We start from the raw sequence: 26,289 nt of genomic DNA on the forward strand, positions 1-26,289 counted from the left end.
GTTTAAAGTAATAAATAAACATTTGGCTTTAAATTCTCTCTCACGACGGGTCGTATGTAGCCTTGTTAACTGAGTATCGGCTTGCAAAGCAGTGGCCGCAGGTTCGATCCTCATTATTCGCGTTCGCTTTGCTTTCAATTTTTTTCATTTTATTGAATATTTTTTTACTTTAAGTTTAGTGAAAATCATAATTTTTCTTTTCAAGTTCTAATATTTCGACCAAAATTTACAAAGATTTCAATATTTTATTTCAAAATACTTCCAAATTAAAGAAATTTTAGAAACAAAATCCTTATTTTGCTCCGAGATTCTGAGCATGCGCAGATATATTCTTGCTCGTATCCACATGGCTTTTATTCAGGGATTTGCACAATTATAGTTTAAAGTAATAAATAAACATTGGGCTTTAAATTCTCTCTCACGACGGGTCGTATGTAGCCTTGTGGACTGAGTATCGGCTTGCAAAGCAGTGGCCGCAGGTTCGATCCTCGTTGTTCGCTTTGTTTTCAATTTTTTTTCATTTTATTTAATATTTTTTTACTTTAAGTTTAGTGAAAATCATAATTTTTCTTTTCAAGTACTAATATTTCGACCAAAATTTACAAAGATTTCAATATTTTATTTCAAAATACTTCCAAATTAAAGGAATTTTGGAAACAAAATCCTTATTTTGCTCCGAGATTCTGAGCATGCGCAGACATATTGCTTCTCTTATCCACATGGCTTTCATGCAGGGATTTGCACAATTATAAAGTTTAAAGTAATAAATAAACATTTGGCTTTAAATTCTCTCTCACGACGGGTCGTATGTAGCCTTGTGGACTGAGTATCGGCTTGCAAAGCAGTGGCCGCAGGTTCGTTATTCGCGTTCGCTTTGCTTTCAATTTTTTTCACTTTATTTAATATTTTTTTACTTTAAGTTTAGTGAAAATCATAATTTTTCTTTTCAAGTTCTAATATTTCGACCAAAATTTACAAAGATTTCAATATTTTATTTCAAAATACTTGCAAATTAAAGAAAATTTAGAAATAAAAGCCTAAATTCGATTAGAGATTCGGAGCATGCGCAGACATATTCTTGCTCGTATCCACATGGCTTTTATTCAGGGATTTGCACAATTATAGTTTAAAGTAATAAATAAACATTGGGCTTTAAATTCTCTCTCACGACGAGTCGTATGTAGCCTAGTGGACTGAGTATCGGCTTGCTAAACAGTGGCCGCAGGTTCGCTCCGCGTTATTCGCATTCGTTTTGCTTTCAATTTTTTTCATTTTATTTAATATTTTTTTACTTTAAGTTTAGTGAAAATCATAATTTTTCTTTTCAAGTTCTAATATTTCGACCAAAATTTACAAAGATTTCAATATTTTATTTCAAAATACTTCCAAATTAAAGAAATTTTAAAACAAAATCCTTATTTTGCTCCGAGATTCTGAGCATGCGCAGACATATTGCTTCTCTTATCCACATGGCTTTCATGCAGGGATTTGCAGAATTATAAAGTTTAAAGTAATAAATAAACATTTGGCTTTAAATTCTCTCTCACGACGGGTCGTATGTAGCCTTGTTAACTGAGTATCGGCTTGCAAAGCAGTGGCCGCAGGTTCGATCCTCATTATTCGCGTTCGCTTTGCTTTCAATTTTTTTCATTTTATTGAATATTTTTTTACTTTAAGTTTAGTGAAAATCATAATTTTTCTTTTCAAGTTCTAATATTTCGACCAAAATTTACAAAGATTTCAATATTTTATTTCAAAATACTTCCAAATTAAAGAAATTTTAAAACAAAATCCTTATTTTGCTCCGAGATTCTGAGCATGCGCAGACATATTGCTTCTCTTATCCACATGGCTTTCATGCAGGGATTTGCACAATTATAAAGTTTAAAGTAATAAATAAACATTTGGCTTTAAATTCTCTCTCACGACGGGTCGTATGTAGCCTTGTGGACTGAGTATCGGCTTGCAAAGCAGTGGCCGCAGGTTCGATAATCGTTATTCGCGTTCGCTTTGCTTTCAATTTTTTTCACTTTATTTAATATTTTTTTACTTTAAGTTTAGTGAAAATCATAATTTTTCTTTTCAAGTTCTAATATTTCGACCAAAATTTACAAAGATTTCAATATTTTATTTCAAAATACTTGCAAATTAAAGAAAATTTAGAAATAAAAGCCTAAATTCGATTAGAGATTCGGAGCATGCGCAGACATATTCTTGCTCGTATCCACATGGCTTTTATTCAGGGATTTGCACAATTATAGTTTAAAGTAATAAATAAACATTGGGCTTTAAATTCTCTCTCACGACGAGTCGTATGTAGCCTAGTGGACTGAGTATCGGCTTGCTAAACAGTGGCCGCAGGTTCGCTCCGCGTTATTCGCATTCGTTTTGCTTTCAATTTTTTTCATTTTATTTAATATTTTTTTACTTTAAGTTTAGTGAAAATCATAATTTTTCTTTTCAAGTTCTAATATTTCGACCAAAATTTACAAAGATTTCAATATTTTATTTCAAAATACTTCCAAATTAAAGAAATTTTAAAACAAAATCCTTATTTTGCTCCGAGATTCTGAGCATGCGCAGACATATTGCTTCTCTTATCCACATGGCTTTCATGCAGGGATTTGCAGAATTATAAAGTTTAAAGTAATAAATAAACATTTGGCTTTAAATTCTCTCTCACGACGGGTCGTATGTAGCCTTGTTAACTGAGTATCGGCTTGCAAAGCAGTGGCCGCAGGTTCGATCCTCATTATTCGCGTTCGCTTTGCTTTCAATTTTTTTCATTTTATTGAATATTTTTTTACTTTAAGTTTAGTGAAAATCATAATTTTTCTTTTCAAGTTCTAATATTTCGACCAAAATTTACAAAGATTTCAATATTTTATTTCAAAATACTTCCAAATTAAAGAAATTTTAGAAACAAAATCCTTATTTTGCTCCGAGATTCTGAGCATGCGCAGATATATTCTTGCTCGTATCCACATGGCTTTTATTCAGGGATTTGCACAATTATAGTTTAAAGTAATAAATAAACATTGGGCTTTAAATTCTCTCTCACGACGGGTCGTATGTAGCCTTGTGGACTGAGTATCGGCTTGCAAAGCAGTGGCCGCAGGTTCGATCCTCGTTGTTCGCTTTGTTTTCAATTTTTTTTCATTTTATTTAATATTTTTTTACTTTAAGTTTAGTGAAAATCATAATTTTTCTTTTCAAGTACTAATATTTCGACCAAAATTTACAAAGATTTCAATATTTTATTTCAAAATACTTCCAAATTAAAGGAATTTTGGAAACAAAATCCTTATTTTGCTCCGAGATTCTGAGCATGCGCAGACATATTGCTTCTCTTATCCACATGGCTTTCATGCAGGGATTTGCACAATTATAAAGTTTAAAGTAATAAATAAACATTTGGCTTTAAATTCTCTCTCACGACGGGTCGTATGTAGCCTTGTGGACTGAGTATCGGCTTGCAAAGCAGTGGCCGCAGGTTCGTTATTCGCGTTCGCTTTGCTTTCAATTTTTTTCACTTTATTTAATATTTTTTTACTTTAAGTTTAGTGAAAATCATAATTTTTCTTTTCAAGTTCTAATATTTCGACCAAAATTTACAAAGATTTCAATATTTTATTTCAAAATACTTGCAAATTAAAGAAAATTTAGAAATAAAAGCCTAAATTCGATTAGAGATTCGGAGCATGCGCAGACATATTCTTGCTCGTATCCACATGGCTTTTATTCAGGGATTTGCACAATTATAGTTTAAAGTAATAAATAAACATTGGGCTTTAAATTCTCTCTCACGACGAGTCGTATGTAGCCTAGTGGACTGAGTATCGGCTTGCTAAACAGTGGCCGCAGGTTCGCTCCGCGTTATTCGCATTCGTTTTGCTTTCAATTTTTTTCATTTTATTTAATATTTTTTTACTTTAAGTTTAGTGAAAATCATAATATTTCTTTTCAAGTTCTAATATTTCGACCAAAATTTACAAAGATTTCAATATTTTATTTCAAAATACTTCCAAATTAAAGAAATTTTAAAACAAAATCCTTATTTTGCTCCGAGATTCTGAGCATGCGCAGACATATTGCTTCTCTTATCCACATGGCTTTCATGCAGGGATTTGCAGAATTATAAAGTTTAAAGTAATAAATAAACATTTGGCTTTAAATTCTCTCTCACGACGGGTCGTATGTAGCCTTGTTAACTGAGTATCGGCTTGCAAAGCAGTGGCCGCAGGTTCGATCCTCATTATTCGCGTTCGCTTTGCTTTCAATTTTTTTCATTTTATTGAATATTTTTTTACTTTAAGTTTAGTGAAAATCATAATTTTTCTTTTCAAGTTCTAATATTTCGACCAAAATTTACAAAGATTTCAATATTTTATTTCAAAATACTTCCAAATTAAAGAAATTTTAGAAACAAAATCCTTATTTTGCTCCGAGATTCTGAGCATGCGCAGATATATTCTTGCTCGTATCCACATGGCTTTTATTCAGGGATTTGCACAATTATAGTTTAAAGTAATAAATAAACATTGGGCTTTAAATTCTCTCTCACGACGGGTCGTATGTAGCCTTGTGGACTGAGTATCGGCTTGCAAAGCAGTGGCCGCAGGTTCGATCCTCGTTGTTCGCTTTGTTTTCAATTTTTTTTCATTTTATTTAATATTTTTTTACTTTAAGTTTAGTGAAAATCATAATTTTTCTTTTCAAGTACTAATATTTCGACCAAAATTTACAAAGATTTCAATATTTTATTTCAAAATACTTCCAAATTAAAGGAATTTTGGAAACAAAATCCTTATTTTGCTCCGAGATTCTGAGCATGCGCAGACATATTGCTTCTCTTATCCACATGGCTTTCATGCAGGGATTTGCACAATTATAAAGTTTAAAGTAATAAATAAACATTTGGCTTTAAATTCTCTCTCACGACGGGTCGTATGTAGCCTTGTGGACTGAGTATCGGCTTGCAAAGCAGTGGCCGCAGGTTCGTTATTCGCGTTCGCTTTGCTTTCAATTTTTTTCACTTTATTTAATATTTTTTTACTTTAAGTTTAGTGAAAATCATAATTTTTCTTTTCAAGTTCTAATATTTCGACCAAAATTTACAAAGATTTCAATATTTTATTTCAAAATACTTGCAAATTAAAGAAAATTTAGAAATAAAAGCCTAAATTCGATTAGAGATTCGGAGCATGCGCAGACATATTCTTGCTCGTATCCACATGGCTTTTATTCAGGGATTTGCACAATTATAGTTTAAAGTAATAAATAAACATTGGGCTTTAAATTCTCTCTCACGACGAGTCGTATGTAGCCTAGTGGACTGAGTATCGGCTTGCTAAACAGTGGCCGCAGGTTCGCTCCGCGTTATTCGCATTCGTTTTGCTTTCAATTTTTTTCATTTTATTTAATATTTTTTTACTTTAAGTTTAGTGAAAATCATAATTTTTCTTTTCAAGTTCTAATATTTCGACCAAAATTTACAAAGATTTCAATATTTTATTTCAAAATACTTCCAAATTAAAGAAATTTTAAAACAAAATCCTTATTTTGCTCCGAGATTCTGAGCATGCGCAGACATATTGCTTCTCTTATCCACATGGCTTTCATGCAGGGATTTGCAGAATTATAAAGTTTAAAGTAATAAATAAACATTTGGCTTTAAATTCTCTCTCACGACGGGTCGTATGTAGCCTTGTTAACTGAGTATCGGCTTGCAAAGCAGTGGCCGCAGGTTCGATCCTCATTATTCGCGTTCGCTTTGCTTTCAATTTTTTTCATTTTATTGAATATTTTTTTACTTTAAGTTTAGTGAAAATCATAATTTTTCTTTTCAAGTTCTAATATTTCGACCAAAATTTACAAAGATTTCAATATTTTATTTCAAAATACTTCCAAATTAAAGAAATTTTAGAAACAAAATCCTTATTTTGCTCCGAGATTCTGAGCATGCGCAGATATATTCTTGCTCGTATCCACATGGCTTTTATTCAGGGATTTGCACAATTATAGTTTAAAGTAATAAATAAACATTGGGCTTTAAATTCTCTCTCACGACGGGTCGTATGTAGCCTTGTGGACTGAGTATCGGCTTGCAAAGCAGTGGCCGCAGGTTCGATCCTCGTTATTCGCGTTCGCTTTGTTTTCAATTTTTTTTCATTTTATTTAATATTTTTTTACTTTAAGTTTAGTGAAAATCATAATTTTTCTTTTCAAGTACTAATATTTCGACCAAAATTTACAAAGATTTCAATATTTTATTTCAAAATACTTCCAAATTAAAGGAATTTTGGAAACAAAATCCTTATTTTGCTCCGAGATTCTGAGCATGCGCAGACATATTGCTTCTCGTATCCACATGGCTTTCTACAGGGATTTGCACAATTATAAAGTTTAAAGTAATAAATAAACATTTGGCTTTAAATTCTCTCTCACGACGGGTCGTATGTAGCCTTGTGGACTGAGTATCGGCTTGCAAAGCAGTGGCCGCAGGTTCGATCCTCGTTATTCGCGTTCGCTTTGTTTTCAAATTTTCATTTTATTTAATATTTTTTTACTTTAAGTTTAGTGAAAATCATAATTTTTCTTTTCAAGTACTAATATTTCGACCAAAATTTACAAAGATTTCAAAATTTTATTTAAAAATACTTCCAAATTAAAGAAATTTTAGAAATAAAAGCCTAAATTCGATTAGACATTCTGAGCATGCGCAGACATATTCTTGCTCCTATCCACATGGCTTTTATTCAGGGATTTGCACAATTATAGTTTAAAGTAATAAATAAACATTGGGCTTTAAATTCTCTCTCACGACGAGTCGTATGTAGCCTAGTGGACTGAGTATCGGCTTGCTAAACAGTGGCCGCAGGTTCGCTCCGCGTTATTCGCATTCGTTTTGCTTTCAATTTTTTTCATTTTATTTAATATTTTTTTACTTTAAGTTTAGTGAAAATCATAATTTTTCTTTTCAAGTTCTAATATTTCGACCAAAATTTACAAAGATTTCAATATTTTATTTCAAAATACTTCCAAATTAAAGAAATTTCAAAACAAAATCCTTATTTTGCTCCGAGATTCTGAGCATGCGCAGACATATTGCTTCTCGTATCCACATGGCTTTCATGCAGGGATTTGCACAATTATTAAGTTTAAAGTAATAATTAAACATTTGGCTTTAAATTCTCTCTCACGACGGGTCGTATGTAGCCTTGTTAACTGAGTATCGGCTTGCAAAGCCGTGGCCGCAGGTTCGATCCTCGTTATTCGCGTTCGCTTTGCTTTCAATTTTTTTCATTTTATTGAATATTTTTTTACTTTAAGTTTAGTGAAAATCATAATTTTTCTTTTCAAGTTCTAATATTTCGACCAAAATTTACAAAGATTTCAATATTTTATTTCAAAATACTTCTAAATTAAAGAAATTTTAGAAACAAAATCCTTATTTTGCTCCGAGATTCTGAGCATGCGCAGACATATTGCTTCTCGTATCCACATGGCTTTCATGCAGGGATTTGCACAATTATAAAGTTTAAAGTAATAAATAAACATTTGGCTTTAAATTCTCTCTCACGACGGGTCGTATGTAGCCCTGTGGACTGAGTAACGGCTTGCTAAACAGTGGCCGCAGGTTCGATCCGCGTTATTCGCATTCGTTTTGCTTTCAATTTTTTTCATTTTATTTAATATTTTTTTACTTTAAGTTTAGTGAAAATCATAATTTTTCTTTTCAAGTTCTAATATTTCGACCAAAATTTACAAAGATTTCAATATTTTATTTCAAAATACTTCCATATTAAAGAAATTTTAAAACAAAATCCTTATTTTGCTCCGAGATTCTGAGCATGCGCAGACATATTGCTTCTCTTATCCACATGGCTTTCATGCAGGGATTTGCACAATTATAAAGTTTAAAGTAATAAATAAACATTTGGCTTTAAATTCTCTCTCACGACGGGTCGTATGTAACCTTGTGGACTGAGTATCGGCTTGCAAAGCAGTGGCCGCAGGTTCGATCCTCGTTATTCGCGTTCGCTTTGTTTTCAATTTTTTTCATTTTATTTAATATTTTTTTACTTTAAGTTTAGTGAAAATCATAATTTTTCTTTTCAAGTACTAATATTTCGACCAAAATTTACAAAGATTTCAAAATTTTATTTAAAAATACTTCCAAATTAAAGAAATTTTAGAAATAAAAGCCTAAATTCGATTCGAGATTCTGAGCATGCGCAGACATATTCTTGCTCGTATCCACATGGCTTTCATGCAGGGATTTGCACAATTATAAAGTTTAAAGTAATAATTAAACATTTGGCTTTAAATTCTCTCTCACGACGGGACGTATGTAGCCTTGTTAACTGAGTATCGGCTTGCAAAGCAGTGACCGCAGGTTCGATCCTCGTTATTCGCGTTCGCTTTGCTTTCAATTTTTTTCATTTTATTGAATATTTTTTTACTTTAAGTTTAGTGAAAATCATAATTTTTCTTTTCAAGTTCTAATATTTCGACCAAAATTTACAAAGATTTCAATATTTTATTTCAAAATACTTCCAAATTAAAGAAATTTTAGAAAAAAAATCCTTATTTTGCTCCGAGATTCTGAGCATGCGCAGACATATTGCTTCTCGTATCCACATGGCTTTCATGCAGGGATTTGCACAATTATAAAGTTTAAAGTAATAAATAAACATTTGGCTTTAAATTCTCTCTCACGACGGGTCGTATGTAGCCTTGTGGACTGAGTATCGGCTTGCAAAGCAGTGGCCGCAGGTTCGATCCTCGTTATTCGCGTTCGCTTTGTTTTCAATTTTTTTCATTTTATTTAATATTTTTTTACTTTAAGTTTAGTGAAAATCATAAATTTACTTTTCAAGTTCTAATATTTCGACCAAAATTTACAAAGATTTCAATATTTTATTTCAAAATACTTCCAAATTAAAGAAAATTTAGAAATAAAAGCCTAAATTCGATTAGAGATTCGGAGCATGCGCAGACATATTCTTGCTCGTATCCACATGGCTTTTATTCAGGGATTTGCACAATTATAGTTTAAAGTAATAAATAAACATTGGGCTTTAAATTCTCTCTCACGACGAGTCGTATGTAACCTAGTGGAGTGAGTATCGGCTTGCTAAACAGTGGCCGCAGGTTCGCTCCGCGTTATTCGCATTCGTTTTGCTTTCAATTTTTTTCATTTTATTTAATATTTTTTTACTTTAAGTTTAGTGAAAATCATAATTTTTCTTTTCAAGTTCTAATATTTCGACCAAAATTTACAAAGATTTCAATATTTTATTTCAAAATACTTCTAAATTAAAGAAATTTTAGAAACAAAATCCTTATTTTGCTCCGAGATTCTGAGCATGCGCAGACATATTGCTTCTCGTATCCACATGGCTTTCATGCAGGGATTTGCACAATTATAAAGTTTAAAGTAATAAATAAACATTTGGCTTTAAATTCTCTCTCACGACGGGTCGTATGTAGCCTTGTGGACTAAGTATCGGCTTGCAAAGCAGTGGCCGCAGGTTCGATCTTCGTTATTCGCGTTCGCTTTGCTTTCAATTTTTTTCATTTTATTGAATATTTTTTTACTTTAAGTTTAGTGAAAATCATAATTTTTCTTTTCAAGTTCTAATATTTCGACCAAAATTTACAAAGATTTCAATATTTTATTTCAAAATACTTCCAAATTAAAGAAATTTTAGAAACAAAATCCTTATTTTGCTCCGAGATTCTGAGCATGCGCAGACATATTGCTTCTCGTATCCACATGGCTTTCATGCAGGGATTTGCACAATTATAAAGTTTAAAGTAATAAATAAACATTTGGCTTTAAATTCTCTCTCACGACGGGTCGTATGTAGCCTTGTGGACTGAGTAGCGGCTTGCTAAACAGTGGCCGCAGGTTCGATCCGCGTTATTCGCATTCGTTTTGCTTTCAATTTTTTTCATTTTATTTAATATTTTTTTACTTTAAGTTTAGTGAAAATCATAATTTTTCTTTTCAAGTTCTAATATTTCGACCAAAATTTACAAAGATTTCAATATTTTATTTCAAAATACTTCTATATTAAAGAAATTTTAAAACAAAATCCTTATTTTGCTCCGAGATTCTGATCATGCGCAGACATATTGCTTCTCTTATCCACATGGCTTTCATGCAGGGATTTGCACAATTATAAAGTGTAAAGTAATAAATAAACATTTGGCTTTAAATTCTCTCTCACGACGGGTCGTATGTAGCCCTGTGGACTGAGTATCGGCTTGCAAAGCAGTGGCCGCAGGTTCGATCCTCGTTATTCGCGTTCGCTTTGTTTTCAATTTTTTTCATTTTATTTAATATTTTTTTACTTTAAGTTTAGTGAAAATCATAATTTTTCTTTTCAAGTACTAATATTTCGACCAAAATTTACAAAGATTTCAATATTTTATTTAAAAATACTTCCAAATTAAAGAAATTTTAGAAATAAAAGCCTAAATTCGATTAGAGATTCTGAGCATGCGCAGACATATTCTTGCTCGTATCCACATGGCTTTTATTCAGGGATTTGCACAATTATAGTTTAAAGTAATAAATAAACATTGGGCTTTAAATTCTCTCTCACGACGAGCCGTATGTAGCCTAGTGGACTGAGTATCGGCTTGCTAAACAGTGGCCGCAGGTTCGATCCGCGTTATTCGCATTCGTTTTACTTTCAATTTTTTTCATTTTATTTAATATTTTTTTACTTTAAGTTTAGTGAAAATCATAATTTTTCTTTCAAGTTCTAATATTTCGACCAAAATTTACAAAGATTTCAATATTTTATTTCAAAATACTTCCAAATTAAAGAAATTTTAAAACAAAATCCTTATTTTGCTCCGAGATTCTGAGCATGCGCAGACATATTGCTTCTCTTATCCACATGGCTTTCATGCAGGGATTTGCACAATTATAAAGTTTAAAGTAATAAATAAACATTTGGCTTTAAATTCTCTCTCACGACGGGTCGTATGTAGCCTTGTGGACTGAGTATCGGCTTGCAAAGCAGTGGCCGCAGGTTCGATAATCGTTATTCGCGTTCGCTTTGCTTTCAATTTTTTTCACTTTATTTAATATTTTTTTACTTTAAGTTTAGTGAAAATCATAATTTTTCTTTTCAAGTTCTAATATTTCGACCAAAATTTACAAAGATTTCAATATTTTATTTCAAAATACTTGCAAATTAAAGAAAATTTAGAAATAAAAGCCTAAATTCGATTAGAGATTCGGAGCATGCGCAGACATATTCTTGCTCGTATCCACATGGCTTTTATTCAGGGATTTGCACAATTATAGTTTAAAGTAATAAATAAACATTGGGCTTTAAATTCTCTCTCACGACGAGTCGTATGTAGCCTAGTGGCCTGAGTATCGGCTTGCTAAACAGTGGCCGCAGGTTCGCTCCGCGTTATTCGCATTCGTTTTGCTTTCAATTTTTTTCATTTTATTTAATATTTTTTTACTTTAAGTTTAGTGAAAATCATAATTTTTCTTTTCAAGTTCTAATATTTCGACCAAAATTTACAAAGATTTCAATATTTTATTTCAAAATACTTCCAAATTAAAGAAATTTTAAAACAAAATCCTTATTTTGCTCCGAGATTCTGAGCATGCGCAGACATATTGCTTCTCTTATCCACATGGCTTTCATGCAGGGATTTGCAGAATTATAAAGTTTAAAGTAATAAATAAACATTTGGCTTTAAATTCTCTCTCACGACGGGTCGTATGTAGCCTTGTGGACTGAGTAGCGGCTTGCTAAACAGTGGCCGCAGGTTCGATCCGCGTTATTCGCATTCGTTTTGCTTTCAATTTTTTTCATTTTATTTAATATTTTTTTACTTTAAGTTTAGTGAAAATCATAATTTTTCTTTTCAAGTTCTAATATTTCGACCAAAATTTACAAAGATTTCAATATTTTATTTAAAAATACTTCCAAATTAAAGAAATTTTAAAACAAAATCCTTATTTTGCTCCGAGATTCTGAGCATGCGCAGACATATTGCTTCTCTTATCCACATGGCTTTCATGCAGGGATTTGCACAATTATAAAGTTTAAAGTAATAAATAAACATTTGGCTTTAAATTCTCTCTCACGACGGGTCGTATGTAGCCTTGTGGACTGAGTATCGGCTTGCAAAGCAGTGGCCGCAGGTTCGATAATCGTTATTCGCGTTCGCTTTGCTTTCAATTTTTTTCACTTTATTTAATATTTTTTTACTTTAAGTTTAGTGAAAATCATAATTTTTCTTTTCAAGTTCTAATATTTCGACCAAAATTTACAAAGATTTCAATATTTTATTTCAAAATACTTGCAAATTAAAGAAAATTTAGAAATAAAAGCCTAAATTCGATTAGAGATTCGGAGCATGCGCAGACATATTCTTGCTCGTATCCACATGGCTTTTATTCAGGGATTTGCACAATTATAGTTTAAAGTAATAAATAAACATTGGGCTTTAAATTCTCTCTCACGACGAGTCGTATGTAGCCTAGTGGCCTGAGTATCGGCTTGCTAAACAGTGGCCGCAGGTTCGCTCCGCGTTATTCGCATTCGTTTTGCTTTCAATTTTTTTCATTTTATTTAATATTTTTTTACTTTAAGTTTAGTGAAAATCATAATTTTTCTTTTCAAGTTCTAATATTTCGACCAAAATTTACAAAGATTTCAATATTTTATTTCAAAATACTTCCAAATTAAAGAAATTTTAAAACAAAATCCTTATTTTGCTCCGAGATTCTGAGCATGCGCAGACATATTGCTTCTCTTATCCACATGGCTTTCATGCAGGGATTTGCAGAATTATAAAGTTTAAAGTAATAAATAAACATTTGGCTTTAAATTCTCTCTCACGACGGGTCGTATGTAGCCTTGTTAACTGAGTATCGGCTTGCAAAGCAGTGGCCGCAGGTTCGATCCTCGTTATTCGCGTTCGCTTTGCTTTCAATTTTTTTCATTTTATTGAATATTTTTTTACTTTAAGTTTAGTGAAAATCATAATTTTTCTTTTCAAGTTCTAATATTTCGACCAAAATTTACAAAGATTTCAATATTTTATTTCAAAATACTTCCAAATTAAAGAAATTTTAGAAACAAAATCCTTATTTTGCTCCGAGATTCTGAGCATGCGCAGATATATTCTTGCTCGTATCCACATGGCTTTTATTCAGGGATTTGCACAATTATAAAGTTTAAAGTAATAAATAAACATTTGGCTTTAAATTCTCTCTCACGACGGGTCGTATGTAGCCTTGTGGACTGAGTATCGGCTTGCAAATCAGTGGCCGCAGGTTCGATCCTCGTTATTCGCGTTCGCTTTGTTTTCAACTTTTTTCATTTTATTTAATATTTTTTTACTTTAAGTTTAGTGAAAATCATAATTTTTCTTTTCAAGTACTAATATTTCGACCAAAATTTACAAAGATTTCAAAATTTTATTTAAAAATACTTCCAAATTAAAGAAATTTTAGAAATAAAAGCCTAAATTCGATTAGACATTCTGAGCATGCGCAGACATATTCTTGCTCGTATCCACATGGCTTTTATTCAGGGATTTGCACAATTATAGTTTAAAGTAATAAATAAACATTGGGCTTTAAATTCTCTCTCACGACGAGTCGTATGTAGCCTAGTGGACTGAGTATCGGCTTGCTAAACAGTGGCCGCAGGTTCGCTCCGCGTTATTCGCATTCGTTTTGCTTTCAATTTTTTTCATTTTATTTAATATTTTTTTACTTTAAGTTTAGTGAAAATCATAATTTTTCTTTTCAAGTTCTAATATTTCGACCAAAATTTACAAAGATTTCAATATTTTATTTCAAAATACTTCCAAATTAAAGAAATTTCAAAACAAAATCCTTATTTTGCTCCGAGATTCTGAGCATGCGCAGACATATTGCTTCTCGTATCCACATGGCTTTCATGCAGGGATTTGCACAATTATTAAGTTTAAAGTAATAATTAAACATTTGGCTTTAAATTCTTTCTCACGACGGGTCGTATGTAGCCTTGTTAACTGAGTATCGGCTTGCAAAGCCGTGGCCGCAGGTTCGATCCTCGTTATTCGCGTTCGCTTTGCTTTCAATTTTTTTCATTTCATTGAATATTTTTTTACTTTAAGTTTAGTGAAAATCATAATTTTTCTTTTCAAGTTCTAATATTTCGACCAAAATTTACAAAGATTTCAATATTTTATTTCAAAATACTTCCAAATTAAAGAAATTTTAGAAACAAAATCCTTATTTTGCTCCGAGATTCTGAGCATGCGCAGACATATTGCTTCTCGTATCCACATGGCTTTCATGCAGGGATTTGCACAATTATAAAGTTTAAAGTAATAAATAAACATTTGGCTTTAAATTCTCTCTCACGACGGGTCGTATGTAGCCTTGTGGACTGAGTAGCGGCTTGCTAAACAGTGGCCGCAGGTTCGATCCGCGTTATTCGCATTCGTTTTGCTTTCAATTTTTTTCATTTTATTTAATATTTTTTTACTTTAAGTTTAGTGAAAATCATAATTTTTCTTTTCAAGTTCTAATATTTCGACCAAAATTTACAAAGATTTCAATATTTTATTTCAAAATACTTCCATATTAAAGAAATTTTAAAACAAAATCCTTATTTTGCTCCGAGATTCTGATCATGCGCAGACATATTGCTTCTCTTATCCACATGGCTTTCATGCAGGGATTTCCACAATTATAAAGTGTAAAGTAATAAATAAACATTTGGCTTTAAATTCTCTCTCACGACGGGTCGTATGTAGCCCTGTGGACTGAGTATCGGCTTGCAAAGCAGTGGCCGCAGGTTCGATCCTCGTTATTCGCGTTCGCTTTGTTTTCAATTTTTTTCATTTTATTTAATATTTTTTTACTTTAAGTTTAGTGAAAATCATAATTTTTCTTTTCAAGTACTAATATTTCGACCAAAATTTACAAAGATTTCAATATTTTATTTAAAAATACTTCCAAATTAAAGAAATTTTAGAAATAAAAGCCTAAATTCGATTAGAGATTCTGAGCATGCGCAGACATATTCTTGCTCGTATCCACATGGCTTTCATGCAGGGATTTGCACAATTATAAAGTTTAAAGTAATAAATAAACATTTGGCTTTAAATTCTCTCTCACGACGGGTCGTATGTAGCCTTGTGGACTGAGTAGCGGCTTGCTAAACAGTGGCCGCAGGTTCGATCCGCGTTATTCGCATTCGTTTTGCTTTCAATTTTTTTCATTTTATTTAATATTTTTTTACTTTAAGTTTAGTGAAAATCATAATTTTTCTTTTCAAGTTCTAATATTTCGACCAAAATTTACAAAGATTTCAATATTTTATTTCAAAATACTTCCATATTAAAGAAATTTTAAAACAAAATCCTTATTTTGCTCCGAGATTCTGATCATGCGCAGACATATTGCTTCTCTTATCCACATGGCTTTCATGCAGGGATTTGCACAATTATAAAGTTTAAAGTAATAAATAAACATTTGGCTTTAAATTCTCTCTCACGACGGGTCGTATGTAGCCTTGTGGACTGAGTATCGGCTTGCAAAGCCGTGGCCGCAGGTTCGATCCTCGTTATTCGCGTTCGCTTTGCTTTCAATTTTTTTCATTTTATTGAATATTTTTTTACTTTAAGTTTAGTGAAAATCATAATTTTTCTTTTCAAGTTCTAATATTTCGACCAAAATTTACAAAGATTTCAATATTTTATTTCAAAATACTTCCAAATTAAAGAAATTTTAGAAACAAAATCCTTATTTTGCTCCGAGATTCTGAGCATGCGCAGACATATTGCTTCTCGTATCCACATGGCTTTCATGCAGGGATTTGCACAATTATAAAGTTTAAAGTAATAAATAAACATTTGGCTTTAAATTCTCTCTCACGACGGGTCGTATGTAGCCTTGTGGACTGAGTAGCGGCTTGCTAAACAGTGGCCGCAGGTTCGATCCGCGTTATTCGCATTCGTTTTGCTTTCAATTTTTTTCATTTTATTTAATATTTTTTTACTTTAAGTTTAGTGAAAATCATAATTTTTCTTTTCAAGTTCTAATATTTCGACCAAAATTTACAAAGATTTCAATATTTTATTTCAAAATACTTCCATATTAAAGAAATTTTAAAACAAAATCCTTATTTTGCTCCGAGATTCTGATCATGCGCAGACATATTGCTTCTCTTATCCACATGGCTTTCATGCAGGGATTTGCACAATTATAAAGTGTAAAGTAATAAATAAACATTTGGCTTTAAATTCTCTCTCACGACGGGTCGTATGTAGCCCTGTGGACTGAGTATCGGCTTGCAAAGCAGTGGCCGCAGGTTCGATCCTCGTTATTCGCGTTCGCTTTGTTTTCAATTTTTTTCATTTTATTTAATATTTTTTTACTTTAAGTTTAGTGAAAATCATAATTTTTCTTTTCAAGTACTAATATTTCGACCAAAATTTACAAAGATTTCAATATTTTATTTAAAAATACTTCCAAATTAAAGAAATTTTAGAAATAAAAGCCTAAATTCGATTAGAGATTCTGAGCATGCGCAGACATATTCTTGCTCGTATCCACATGGCTTTTATTCAGGGATTTGCACAATTATAGTTTAAAGTAATAAATAAACATTGGGCTTTAAATTCTCTCTCACGACGAGCCGTATGTAGCCTAGTGGACTGAGTATCGGCTTGCTAAACAGTGGCCGCAGGTTCGATCCGCGTTATTCGCATTCGTTTTACTTTCAATTTTTTTCATTTTATTTAATATTTTTTTACTTTAAGTTTAGTGAAAATCATAATTTTTCTTTCAAGTTCTAATATTTCGACCAAAATTTACAAAGATTTCAATATTTTATTTCAAAATACTTCCAAATTAAAGAAATTTTAAAACAAAATCCTTATTTTGCTCCGAGATTCTGAGCATGCGCAGACATATTGCTTCTCTTATCCATATGGCTTTCATGCAGGGATTTGCACAATTATTAAGTTTAAAGTAATAATTAAACATTTGGCTTTAAATTCTCTCTCACGACGGGTCGTATGTAGCCTTGTTAACTGAGTATCGGCTTGCAAAGCCGTGGCCGCAGGTTCGATCCTCGTTATTCGCGTTCGCTTTGCTTTCAATTTTTTTCATTTCATTGAATATTTTTTTACTTTAAGTTTAGTGAAAATCATAATTTTTCTTTTCAAGTTCTAATATTTCGACCAAAATTTACAAAGATTTCAATATTTTATTTCAAAATACTTCCAAATTAAAGAAATTTTAGAAACAAAATCCTTATTTTGCTCCGAGATTCTGAGCATGCGCAGACATATTGCTTCTCGTATCCACATGGCTTTCATGCAGGGATTTGCACAATTATAAAGTTTAAAGTAATAAATAAACATTTGGCTTTAAATTCTCTCTCACGACGGGTCGTATGTAGCCTTGTGGACTGAGTATCGGCTTGCAAAGCAGTGGCCGCAGGTTCGATCCTCGTTATTCGCGTTCGCTTTGTTTTCAATTTTTTTCATTTTATTTAATATTTTTTTACTTTAAGTTTAGTGAAAATCATAATTTTTCTTTTCAAGTACTAATATTTCGACCAAAATTTACAAAGATTTCAATATTTTATTTAAAAATACTTCCAAATTAAAGAAATTTTAGAAATAAAAGCCTAAATTCGATTAGAGATTCTGAGCATGCGCAGACATATTCTTGCTCGTATCCACATGGCTTTTATTCAGGGATTTGCACAATTATAGTTTAAAGTAATAAATAAACATTGGGCTTTAAATTCTCTCTCACGACGAGCCGTATGTAGCCTAGTGGACTGAGTATCGGCTTGCTAAACAGTGGCCGCAGGTTCGATCCGCGTTATTCCCATTCGTTTTACTTTCAATTTTTTTCATTTTATTTAATATTTTTTTACTTTAAGTTTAGTGAAAATCATAATTTTTCTTTCAAGTTCTAATATTTCGACCAAAATTTACAAAGATTTCAATATTTTATTTCAAAATACTTCCAAATTAAAGAAATTTTAAAACAAAATCCTTATTTTGCTCCGAGATTCTGAGCATGCGCAGACATATTGCTTCTCTTATCCACATGGCTTTCATGCAGGGATTTGAACAATTATTAAGTTTAAAGTAATAATTAAACATTTGGCTTTAAATTCTCTCTCACGACGGGTCGTATGTAGCCTTGTTAACTGAGTATCGGCTTGCAAAGCCGTGGCCGCAGGTTCGATCCTCGTTATTCGCGTTCGCTTTGCTTTCAATTTTTTTCATTTCATTGAATATTTTTTTACTTTAAGTTTAGTGAAAATCATAATTTTTCTTTTCAAGTTCTAATATTTCGACCAAAATTTACAAAGATTTCAATATTTTATTTCAAAATACTTCCAAATTAAAGAAATTTTAGAAACAAAATCCTTATTTTGCTCCGAGATTCTGAGCATGCGCAGACATATTGCTTCTCGTATCCACATGGCTTTCATGCAGGGATTTGCACAATTATAAAGTTTAAAGTAATAAATAAACATTTGGCTTTAAATTCTCTCTCACGACGGGTCGTATGTAGCCTTGTGGACTGAGTAGCGGCTTGCTAAACAGTGGCCGCAGGTTCGATCCGCGTTATTCGCATTCGTTTTGCTTTCAATTTTTTTCATTTTATTTAATATTTTTTTACTTTAAGTTTAGTGAAAATCATAATTTTTCTTTTCAAGTTCTAATATTTCGACCAAAATTTACAAAGATTTCAATATTTTATTTCAAAATACTTCCATATTAAAGAAATTTTAAAACAAAATCCTTATTTTGCTCCGAGATTCTGATCATGCGCAGACATATTGCTTCTCTTATCCACATGGCTTTCATGCAGGGATTTCCACAATTATAAAGTGTAAAGTAATAAATAAACATTTGGCTTTAAATTCTCTCTCACGACGGGTCGTATGTAGCCCTGTGGACTGAGTATCGGCTTGCAAAGCAGTGGCCGCAGGTTCGATCCTCGTTATTCGCGTTCGCTTTGTTTTCAATTTTATTTAATATTTTTTTACTTTAAGTTTAGTGAAAATCATAATTTTTCTTTTCAAGTACTAATATTTCGACCAAAATTTACAAAGATTTCAATATTTTATTTAAAAATACTTCCAAATTAAAGAAATTTTAGAAATAAAAGCCTAAATTCGATTAGAGATTCTGAGCATGCGCAGACATATTCTTGCTCGTATCCACATGGCTTTTATTCAGGGATTTGCACAATTATAGTTTAAAGTAATAAATAAACATTGGGCTTTAAATTCTCTCTCACGACGAGCCGTATGTAGCCTAGTGGACTGAGTATCGGCTTGCTAAACAGTGGCCGCAGGTTCGGTCCGCGTTATTCGCATTCGTTTTACTTTCAATTTTTTTCATTTTATTTAATATTTTTTTACTTTAAGTTTAGTGAAAATCATAATTTTTCTTTCAAGTTCTAATATTTCGACCAAAATTTACAAAGATTTCAATATTTTATTTCAAAATACTTCCAAATTAAAGAAATTTTAAAACAAAATCCTTATTTTGCTCCGAGATTCTGAGCATGCGCAGACATATTGCTTCTCTTATCCACATGGCTTTCATGCAGGGATTTGCACAATTATAAAGTTTAAAGTAATAAATAAACATTTGGCTTTAAATTCTCTCTCACGACGGGTCGTATGTAGCCTTGTGGACTGAGTATCGGCTTGCAAAGCCGTGGCCGCAGGTTCGATCCTCGTTATTCGCGTTCGCTTTGCTTTCAATTTTTTTCATTTTATTGAATATTTTTTTACTTTAAGTTTAGTGAAAATCATAATTTTTCTTTTCAAGTTCTAATATTTCGACCAAAATTTACAAAGATTTCAATATTTTATTTCAAAATACTTCCAAATTAAAGAAATTTTAGAAACAAAATCCTTATTTTGCTCCGAGATACTGAGCATGCGCAGACATATTGCTTCTCGTATCCACATGGCTTTCATGCAGGGATTTGCACAATTATAAAGTTTAAAGTAATAAATAAACATTTGGCTTTAAATTCTCTCTCACGACGGGTCGTATGTAGCCTTGTGGACTGAGTAGCGGCTTGCTAAACAGTGGCCGCAGGTTCGATCCGCGTTATTCGCATTCGTTTTGCTTTCAATTTTTTTCATTTTATTTAATATTTTTTTACTTTAAGTTTAGTGAAAATCATAATTTTTCTTTTCAAGTTCTAATATTTCGACCAAAATTTACAAAGATTTCAATATTTTATTTCAAAATACTTCCATATTAAAGAAATTTTAAAACAAAATCCTTATTTTGCTCCGAGATTCTGATCATGCGCAGACATATTGCTTCTCTTATCCACATGGCTTTCATGCAGGGATTTGCAAAATTATAAAGTGTAAAGTAATAAATAAACATTTGGCTTTAAATTCTCTCTCACGACGGGTCGTATGTAGCCCTGTGGACTGAGTATCGGCTTGCAAAGCAGTGGCCGCAGGTTCGATCCTCGTTATTCGCGTTCGCTTTGTTTTCAATTTTTTTCATTTTATTTAATATTTTTTTACTTTAAGTTTAGTGAAAATCATAATTTTTCTTTTCAAGTACTAATATTTCGACCAAAATTTACAAAGATTTCAATATTTTATTTAAAAATACTTCCAAATTAAAGAAATTTTAGAAATAAAAGCCTAAATTCGATTAGAGATTCTGAGCATGCGCAGACATATTCTTGCTCGTATCCACATGGCTTTTATTCAGGGATTTGCACAATTATAGTTTAAAGTAATAAATAAACATTGGGCTTTAAATTCTCTCTCACGACGAGCCGTATGTAGCCTAGTGGACTGAGTATCGGCTTGCTAAACAGTGGCCGCAGGTTCGATCCGCGTTATTCGCATTCGTTTTACTTTCAATTTTTTTCATTTTATTTAATATTTTTTTACTTTAAGTTTAGTGAAAATCATAATTTTTCTTTCAAGTTCTAATATTTCGACCAAAATTTACAAAGATTTCAATATTTTATTTCAAAATACTTCCAAATTAAAGAAATTTTAAAACAAAATCCTTATTTTGCTCCGAGATTCTGAGCATGCGCAGACATATTGCTTCTCTTATCCACATGGCTTTCATGCAGGGATTTGCACAATTATAAAGTTTAAAGTAATAAATAAACATTTGGCTTTAAATTCTCTCTCACGACGGGTCGTATGTAGCCTTGTGGACTGAGTATCGGCTTGCAAAGCAGTGGCCGCAGGTTCGATAATCGTTATTCGCGTTCGCTTTGCTTTCAATTTTTTTCACTTTATTTAATATTTTTTTACTTTAAGTTTAGTGAAAATCATAATTTTTCTTTTCAAGTTCTAATATTTCGACCAAAATTTACAAAGATTTCAATATTTTATTTCAAAATACTTGCAAATTAAAGAAAATTTAGAAATAAAAGCCTAAATTCGATTAGAGATTCGGAGCATGCGCAGACATATTCTTGCTCGTATCCACATGGCTTTTATTCAGGGATTTGCACAATTATAGTTTAAAGTAATAAATAAACATTGGGCTTTAAATTCTCTCTCACGACGAGTCGTATGTAGCCTAGTGGCCTGAGTATCGGCTTGCTAAACAGTGGCCGCAGGTTCGCTCCGCGTTATTCGCATTCGTTTTGCTTTCAATTTTTTTCATTTTATTTAATATTTTTTTACTTTAAGTTTAGTGAAAATCATAATTTTTCTTTTCAAGTTCTAATATTTCGACCAAAATTTACAAAGATTTCAATATTTTATTTCAAAATACTTCCAAATTAAAGAAATTTTAAAACAAAATCCTTATTTTGCTCCGAGATTCTGAGCATGCGCAGACATATTGCTTCTCTTATCCACATGGCTTTCATGCAGGGATTTGCACAATTATAAAGTTTAAAGTAATAAATAAACATTTGGCTTTAAATTCTCTCTCACGACGGGTCGTATGTAGCCTTGTGGACTGAGTATCGGCTTGCAAAGCCGTGGCCGCAGGTTCGATCCTCGTTATTCGCGTTCGCTTTGCTTTCAATTTTTTTCATTTTATTGAATATTTTTTTACTTTAAGTTTAGTGAAAATCATAATTTTTCTTTTCAAGTTCTAATATTTCGACCAAAATTTACAAAGATTTCAATATTTTATTTCAAAATACTTCCAAATTAAAGAAATTTTAGAAACAAAATCCTTATTTTGCTCCGAGATTCTGAGCATGCGCAGACATATTGCTTCTCGTATCCACATGGCTTTCATGCAGGGATTTGCACAATTATAAAGTTTAAAGTAATAAATAAACATTTGGCTTTAAATTCTCTCTCACGACGGGTCGTATGTAGCCTTGTGGACTGAGTAGCGGCTTGCTAAACAGTGGCCGCAGGTTCGATCCGCGTTATTCGCATTCGTTTTGCTTTCAATTTTTTTCATTTTATTTAATATTTTTTTACTTTAAGTTTAGTGAAAATCATAATTTTTCTTTTCAAGTTCTAATATTTCGACGAAAATTTACAAAGATTTCAATATTTTATTTCAAAATACTTCCATATTAAAGAAATTTTAAAACAAAATCCTTATTTTGCTCCGAGATTCTGATCATGCGCAGACATATTGCTTCTCTTATCCACATGGCTTTCATGCAGGGATTTGCACAATTATAAAGTGTAAAGTAATAAATAAACATTTGGCTTTAAATTCTCTCTCACGACGGGTCGTATGTAGCCCTGTGGGCTGAGTATCGGCTTGCAAAGCAGTGGCCGCAGGTTCGATCCTCGTTATTCGCGTTCGCTTTGTTTTCAATTTTTTTCATTTTATTTAATATTTTTTTACTTTAAGTTTAGTGAAAATCATAATTTTTCTTTTCAAGTACTAATATTTCGACCAAAATTTACAAAGATTTCAATATTTTATTTAAAAATACTTCCAAATTAAAGAAATTTTAGAAATAAAAGCCTAAATTCGATTAGAGATTCTGAGCATGCGCAGACATATTCTTGCTCGTATCCACATGGCTTTTATTCAGGGATTTGCACAATTATAGTTTAAAGTAATAAATAAACATTGGGCTTTAAATTCTCTCTCACGACGAGCCGTATGTAGCCTAGTGGACTGAGTATCGGCTTGCTAAACAGTGGCCGCAGGTTCGATCCGCGTTATTCGCATTCGTTTTACTTTCAATTTTTTTCATTTTATTTAATATTTTTTTACTTTAAGTTTAGTGAAAATCATAATTTTTCTTTCAAGTTCTAATATTTCGACCAAAATTTACAAAGATTTCAATATTTTATTTCAAAATACTTCCAAATTAAAGAAATTTTAAAACAAAATCCTTATTTTGCTCCGAGATTCTGAGCATGCGCAGACATATTGCTTCTCTTATCCACATGGCTTTCATGCAGGGATTTGCACAATTATAAAGTTTAAAGTAATAAATAAACATTTGGCTTTAAATTCTCTCTCACGACGGGTCGTATGTAGCCTTGTGGACTGAGTATCGGCTTGCAAAGCAGTGGCCGCAGGTTCGATAATCGTTATTCGCGTTCGCTTTGCTTTCAATTTTTTTCACTTTATTTAATATTTTTTTACTTTAAGTTTAGTGAAAATCATAATTTTTCTTTTCAAGTTCTAATATTTCGACCAAAATTTACAAAGATTTCAATATTTTATTTCAAAATACTTGCAAATTAAAGAAAATTTAGAAATAAAAGCCTAAATTCGATTAGAGATTCGGAGCATGCGCAGACATATTCTTGCTCGTATCCACATGGCTTTTATTCAGGGATTTGCACAATTATAGTTTAAAGTAATAAATAAACATTGGGCTTTAAATTCTCTCTCACGACGAGTCGTATGTAGCCTAGTGGCCTGAGTATCGGCTTGCTAAACAGTGGCCGCAGGTTCGCTCCGCGTTATTCGCATTCGTTTTGCTTTCAATTTTTTTCATTTTATTTAATATTTTTTTACTTTAAGTTTAGTGAAAATCATAATTTTTCTTTTCAAGTTCTAATATTTCGACCAAAATTTACAAAGATTTCAATATTTTATTTCAAAATACTTCCAAATTAAAGAAATTTTAAAACAAAATCCTTATTTTGCTCCGAGATTCTGAGCATGCGCAGACATATTGCTTCTCTTATCCACATGGCTTTCATGCAGGGATTTGCAGAATTATAAAGTTTAAAGTAATAAATAAACATTTGGCTTTAAATTCTCTCTCACGACGGGTCGTATGTAGCCTTGTTAACTGAGTATCGGCTTGCAAAGCAGTGGCCGCAGGTTCGATCCTCGTTATTCGCGTTCGCTTTGCTTTCAATTTTTTTCATTTTATTGAATATTTTTTTACTTTAAGTTTAGTGAAAATCATAATTTTTCTTTTCAAGTTCTAATATTTCGACCAAAATTTACAAAGATTTCAATATTTTATTTCAAAATACTTCCAAATTAAAGAAATTTTAGAAACAAAATCCTTATTTTGCTCCGAGATTCTGAGCATGCGCAGATATATTCTTGCTCGTATCCACATGGCTTTTATTCAGGGATTTGCACAATTATAAAGTTTAAAGTAATAAATAAACATTTGGCTTTAAATTCTCTCTCACGACGGGTCGTATGTAGCTTTGTGGACTGAGTATCGGCTTGCAAAGCAGTGGCCGCAGGTTCGATCCTCGTTATTCGCGTTCGCTTTGTTTTCAACTTTTTTCATTTTATTTAATATTTTTTTACTTTAAGTTTAGTGAAAATCATAATTTTTCTTTTCAAGTACTAATATTTCGACCAAAATTTACAAAGATTTCAAAATTTTATTTAAAAATACTTCCAAATTAAAGAAATTTTAGAAATAAAAGCCTAAACTCGATTAGACATTCTGAGCATGCGCAGACATATTCTTGCTCGTATCCACATGGCTTTTATTCAGGGATTTGCACAATTATAGTTTAAAGTAATAAATAAACATTGGGCTTTAAATTCTCTCTCACGACGAGTCGTATGTAGCCTAGTGGACTGAGTATCGGCTTGCTAAACAGTGGCCGCAGGTTCGCTCCGCGTTATTCGCATTCGTTTTGCTTTCAATTTTTTTCATTTTATTTAATATTTTTTTACTTTAAGTTTAGTGAAAATCATAATTTTTCTTTTCAAGTTCTAATATTTCGACCAAAATTTACAAAGATTTCAATATTTTATTTCAAAATACTTCCAAATTAAAGAAATTTCAAAACAAAATCCTTATTTTGCTCCGAGATTCTGAGCATGCGCAGACATATTGCTTCTCGTATCCACATGGCTTTCATGCAGGGATTTGCACAATTATTAAGTTTAAAGTAATAATTAAACATTTGGCTTTAAATTCTCTCTCACGACGGGTCGTATGTAGCCTTGTTAACTGAGTATCGGCTTGCAAAGCCGTGGCCGCAGGTTCGATCCTCGTTATTCGCGTTCGCTTTGCTTTCAATTTTTTTCATTTTATTGAATATTTTTTTACTTTAAGTTTAGTGAAAAACATAATTTTTCTTTTCAAGTTCTAATATTTCGACCAAAATTTACAAAGATTTCAATATTTTATTTCAAAATACTTCTAAATTAAAGAAATTTTAGAAACAAAATCCTTATTTTGCTCCGAGATTCTGAGCATGCGCAGACATATTGCTTCTCGTATCCACATGGCTTTCATGCAGGGATTTGCACAATTATAAAGTTTAAAGTAATAAATAAACATTTGGCTTTAAATTCTCTCTCACGACGGGTCGTATGTAGCCTTGTGGACTGAGTATCGGCTTGCAAAGCAGTGGCAGCAGGTTCGATCCTCGTTATTCGCGTTCGCTTTGTTTTCAATTTTTTTCATTTTATTTAATATTTTTTCACTTTAAGTTTAGTGAAAATCATAATTTTTCTTTTCAAGTTCTAATATTTCGACCAAAATTTACAAAGATTTCAATATTTTATTTCAAAATACTTCCATATTAAAGAAATTTTAAAACAAAATCCTTATTTTGCTCCGAGATTCTGAGCATGCGCAGACATATTGCTTCTCTTATCCACATGGCTTTCATGCAGGGATTTGCACAATTATAAAGTGTAAAGTAATAAATAAACATTTGGCTTTAAATTCTCTCTCACGACGGGTCGTATGTAGCCCTGTGGACTGAGTATCGGCTTGCAAAGCAGTGGCCGCAGGTTCGATCCTCGTTATTCGCGTTCGCTTTGTTTTCAACTTTTTTCATTTTATTTAATATTTTTTTACTTTAAGTTTAGTGAAAATCATAATTT

The sequence above is a fragment of the Argiope bruennichi genome, chromosome 4 (assembly GCF_947563725.1).
Source record: "Argiope bruennichi chromosome 4, qqArgBrue1.1, whole genome shotgun sequence".
NCBI classification, from domain to species: domain Eukaryota; kingdom Metazoa; phylum Arthropoda; class Arachnida; order Araneae; family Araneidae; genus Argiope; species Argiope bruennichi.